We start from the raw sequence: 6,010 nt of genomic DNA, 5'->3' as shown, positions 1-6,010 counted from the left end.
TGCCAAGATTGTCTTTACTGTTGTTTAAAACAAAACATTTACATCCAAAAGGATGAAAATAGCTAATGTTAGGCTTTTTATCTTTAAAAAGGTTCATATGGAGTTTTCTTCAAAATAGGCCTAATCATTACTCGATTAATAACATAACAAGCGGTATTTGTGGCTTCCGCCCAAAAATATTTTGGCAAATTGTTTTCACAAAGCATGGTTCTAGCCATTTCTTCTAAAGTTCGAATTTTCCTCTCAATAACTCCATTTTGTTGAGGGGTTCTAGGTGCTAAAAAATTATGGCTAATACCATTAGAATTACAAAATTCCATAAATCCAAGAATTTCAAATTCAGTTCAATGATCACTCCTAACACTAGTTATAGAGTAACCTTTTTCATTTTGGATTACTTTTGAAACCGTGATGAATTTTTCTAATGCTTCATCTTTAGTTCTTAAGAATAGAACCCAAGTATATCTAGAATAGTCATCTACCAATACAAATGCATATTGTTTTCCGCCCAAGCTAGTAGTTCTAGATGGCCCAAAAAGATCTAAATGGATTAATTATAATACTCTACTAGTGGATACGTCGTTAATGGATTTAAAAGAAACTCGCTTTTGTTTTCCTTTAGCACAAGCATCATAGATTTTACCATTATCAAATTTTAGTTTAGGCAACACTCGAACTAAATCTCCTTGAATTAACCGTTGCAAAACACTCATACTAGCATGTCCTAGTCTCCTATGTCATAACCAACTATCATGCTCATCCTTAGCAACTAGGCATAAATTAGTCATATCTATAGAATCTAAATGCACCATGTAAATGTTTCTTATTCTATGACCAACAAGCATAATCCGATTAGATGCAATGTCAATGACTTTACAACCATTAATATCAAACATGACATTGAACCCCTTATCGCACAATTGGTTAATACTCAATAGATTATGCTTTAATCCATTCACATATAAAACATTCTTAATTTGTATGGAAGAGGTATTACCTATAGTGCATATACATTCAATGTGACCTTTTGAGTTATCACCAAAAGTCACCTCTCCTCCATTTTTTGTGTTGAGCTCTATGAACCGGCATTTGTCTCTGGTCATGTGTCTTGAGCATCCACTATCAAGGTACCATGAGTTTGAATTTGTTTCTCGTGCCTTGTAGCAATGTTCCTTTTCCTACAAACATAAATTAATTTTTTATTTTTGGTACCCAAATTCTTTTGGGTCCATATTCATTAGTTTCCAAAATCCTATTCCCCTTAGGTATCCATTTGTGAAGGATATCCTTATCTTTAGTAGTAATGAGTTCTTTAGGAACCCATATACTTCTAACGATTTTTCCATTAAAGGTTCTTCAGGGACCTCTATGATTATAGTTTTTAAAACTTTTTCTAACAAAGTTGAATTTTGAATTTTCTCAATTTTCAAAATGTTTTGTTCTAACTTTATCAAAAGAAGCTTTAAGATAATCAATTTCCTTTTGATGATCATCATTGACCTTTGAAAGTAAATTTTACAAATCAAAATTTTTCTTTTCAAACTCTTCTAGTTTGATTTGCAATTTTTTTATTTTACTTTCAAGATCATTGTTGGTCTTGAATATGAGATTATTTTCATTTTTCAATTTTGAAATATCATTTTTATACTTTACAAATAATTTCTCATAATCTGAAGTCAACCCATTATATTCCTCTAACAGCTTATCAAACGAATAATATTCAAAATTAAATGAGCTAGAGGTTACCTGAGAATCTTCCCCGAATGCCATCAAGCACAAGTTTGCTACTTCTTGTTCCTCTTCATCGGAATCTTCTTCATCGCTCCATGTAGCCATATGAGCCTTGTGATTCTTCTTGGATTGACCCTTTTTCTTTAATTGAGGGCAACCATATTTGATATGCCCCGTCTTTTTGCATTCGTAGCAAATGATCGGGTCATTCTCCTTTGGTTCAATTTTGAAGCCTTCATTTTGTTTGAATTTTCTTCCTCGGTTGGGCCTCATTAATTTTCTGAACTGTTTGGAAAATAATGTCATTTCCTCGTCATCATCATCTTCATTTGAATCACTCTCATCTTTTGTGGATTTGAGAGCAACACCAACGTTCTTCTTCTTCTCCTTCTCCTTCTCCTTTGGTGTCTCATCAGTCTTATCGAGGTCTAGCTCATCGTGAAGCATCATTTTAATGAGTAAGGAGTGAACCGATTAATTCTTCAAGGGTTAAGGACTTTAAGTTCTTAGCCTCAATGATAGTTGTCTTCTTTGATTGCCACGATTTTGGAAGTGAGTAAACCAACTTCGTCACAAGCTTTTCATTTGGAATAATCTCTCCATATGATTTGATACCATTTACAATCGTGGAAAATATATCCGTCATAGTTTTGATGTCTTTATCCGGTTTCATCCTGAAATTTTCATAGGTATGAGTTAGAAGACTAATTTTAGATTCTTTTACCTTGTCGGTGCCTTCATGAGTGACTTATAGTTTGTCCCATATTTCTTTGGCGGTTGTTCAAGATGAAACTCTTCCATATTCATCCGGTCCAAGAGCACAAAAAATAATATGGATGGCTTTGGAGTTGATTTAGAACATTATTGTCTCAACTTCACTCCACAATCTTGGGTGAGTGGAAGGTTTGATGTATCCATCTTCTATGGCATTCCATGCTCCCATGTCACTTGCTTGAATGAAGTACATCGTTATATTCTTCCAATAAGCATAGTTAGCTCCATTGAAGAAAGGAGGCTTATTGACAGGCATTGAATCGAAAACGAAGTCGGAGTTTGAAGCGTCGGCCATTGATGAATTGAATATCGATGTAACTCTTCCCGGATCTACTCAAGAGGTGATTAAACCTTCAAATGAGTGAGGCTCTGATACCAATTGTTGAGTTAATCGATCGATGGAATTGGCCAAGAGGGGGTGAATTGGTGATTAAAAATTTGGTGGAAGCTTTTGCAGAAAATTGAAAGTAATTACACAGTGATTTAGAGTGGTTCGACTTTCTCAAACAAAGTCTACGTCCACTACCTTAGCTATCCACACTAAGGATTTTCCAACAAATTCACTAATTTGTTCTTTCTTTTGAGGCCAAAAAAATAACCTTACAACACCCTCAAGAATATACCCCAATTCTTAAGAACACTCTTTCTCAAAGAGAATATTACAAATTTGCAAACTTAATGAAAAACCTCACAAGGCAAATGTGTTTGCACAATTCTAGAACAAATAAAGAACACTCAAGAATAATACAATTGAGCACAATAAGTGTTCTTGAAAGCAAAAATGAATATTGAATGAAATAGGCTTGAAAATGCTCAAATTTAAGGTTTGATGCTTTCTCTTTGATTCTCTCTTGATTCTTGTTGATTGTTGTTTCTTGTTGTTGATCAATGGCTTCTAAGCTTGTTTAAATACTCCTTCAATTGATTCTAAACGTTGGGATGATTAGTTGAATCAATGGAGCCGTTTAAGTATGAAAACAATTAATAAAACTGCTTGGAGCGTAGGGGGAATTGGTACCCCCTCATAGGGAATCGATTCCCTTAGTGTAAAATTCAAATATTTCGACCGTTGAACAGGGGGAATCGGTACCCCCTTGGGGGAATCAATTCCCTCCGAGCATTCTATTATTTCTCGGAGCCAAACCATTCAGGGGGAATCAATACCCCCTTGGGGGGAATCGGTTCCCTCTGGGCAATCTGCCCATTTTGGTTTGATTTTAATTAAGAAATGATTTTTGACTCGATTAAGGCTCGAAATACTTTGTAAACTTGTTTAACATATTTTTACACTTTAGTAAGGATTAAAATGAACTTTGAAAGACTTGGAGTAATATTTTGATATTCGAATAATTATATCGAATATACTTTAGAAAACCTTTTATAAAATCTTAAAATTCATTTAACTTAATTTGTTATATCGAAACATCAAAATGTTTTCAACACTTACCTTTTTACATAAGCACACTTCCTAAACTGTTGATACATGCATCAGTAAAAACCACATAATCCTTACCCAACTCAAGCTGTATAAATATTGGTGTCTCTATTACAATTTTCTTTAGCATTTCAAAACTCTCTTGACCCTTTTTCGTTCTACAAAATACATATCTTTCTTTAAAAACTTGGTTAGCAGTAAAGCTAACGTCAAAAGGTTTTTCACTAACCTTCGATAGTAGCCATCAAGCCCTCAAAGAAATTCAAAATTCAGGATAATTCTTTGGGAGTTTCCAGTCACTACAACATGATTTTTTCTTAGGATCTCTTCTTATACCTTATGCTAAAACAACATGGCCAAAGAAACTATCTCTGCTAACCAGAATTTCACATTGGAATAGTTTGGCATACAATTTCTTCTCTCGAAGAGTCTTATTTAACTGTCAAAATCTATTAATAACAACATAAGTTTATCTTTCTTTTCACTAATGACACAAATACTTTCCAAGATGAAATACTCGGACTAATAAAATTTTGATCAATCAACTCTTATAATTGAGCCCCTAATTCTCTTGGCTTACTTAAGTCATTTGATACGAAAGTAGAGAAACATGTTCAATACTTTAATAACCATCAACTTTGAATTCCACCTCTCAATCTGGAGGTAACCCCATAAATTTATCTAAAAGACATCTATAAATTCCCAATTTGGTGAAATTATCAGACAATTCTACTTTAATTAATTGAGTATATATCCCATTATCCAGAAAAGCTATATATATATATATTTCTGACATCATTTTCTTCACAATCATTATCGATATCACCTTGACCGATAATATTACTTTCTCACCAAAAATTATAATTTCCATATCCTCTGAATTTTTCTGAAATAATCGTCTTTGGAGACAAACAACCTATACCAATATGTTCTTAACTCATCAAATGATAATTCCATCTGGTTCACCTGGAACATAGCCCCTGGAATATTTTTCAAATGTTTACTACCTGTCCAACTCACACTTGCATTATGACCCAGGGTTTACCACTATCATCTCATTCAAGATTAAGTTGAATATAATATTTTTATTTTTAAAATCTTTTATTTTCTTCTTGAGGAAATCCGTGTAACTTGTCCAGATCCATTTAAAATATTCCCGAGCAATTGAAACATTTTCTCTCTCAACTATGAAAGTCTAATTATCCACATCATTTAATAAGAAAACTTGACAACTTTGTAGCAATAACTTCATAGTAGTTAATACTAAAAATTATACTAATAAAGAAATTTACTCTTTTCATATCATTACTAACTTGATAGTTTTCAAGTTCTCGAGAATTAATCTCGATTTTAAATAATAATTTATTGAAGTATGAAATGGGTAGAAAATCATTTTCACAAATTACCTTTTACAAATAACTCTATTAGGTCCATAAAACTAAACATTTATTCTTAAGAAACTTATAATCAGTTGATCCACTAATAACTCCTTTTTCTATAAGCTTTTAACATTCAATGTATTTACCGCTTACTCATTTCCTCTTACTCCAATTAACAATACTTTAAACAATTTAATGTTTCACTTAAGTATTCCTCAACTATTTAAGCTTACATGAAGAAACCTCATAATCATCTCTACATTCAGAAATCTCCTCTAGATCCTCATACAATTCAACTTCTCTTGGGTCTATTTTGATATCTACCTTCTTTTCAATATCATCTACTTTATTACCTTTGTCCTTAATTTCTGACACCTATTAGGACATATCTAATAATAACACTCAAGTTAATAAGGAATTACATCAATCACACTCTAATTGACACCATATCAGTAACTTTAACAATCTTAATGGCATGTAACCATTTTTCTCAATTCATTTAAACTTGGTTTCGGCCGAGAATCGGCTAAAATTGTAGCTCTAATACCAATAAATGTAACACCTATTTCCCGTATATGTTTCTGTACACAAGTCATAGGTGTCACATGACTTTTAAAAACATTCACTCATTTGTAAAACTCATAATTTTTTTTTTGAAATTTAAAACCAAAAACATTTTAATACAACAATA

This window comes from Hibiscus syriacus, unplaced genomic scaffold, assembly GCF_006381635.1.
Source record: "Hibiscus syriacus cultivar Baekdansim isolate YM2019G1 unplaced genomic scaffold, ASM638163v2 tig00112000_pilon, whole genome shotgun sequence".
Classification (NCBI taxonomy): Eukaryota; Viridiplantae; Streptophyta; class Magnoliopsida; order Malvales; family Malvaceae; genus Hibiscus; species Hibiscus syriacus.
This window is presented reverse-complemented; position numbering follows the sequence as displayed.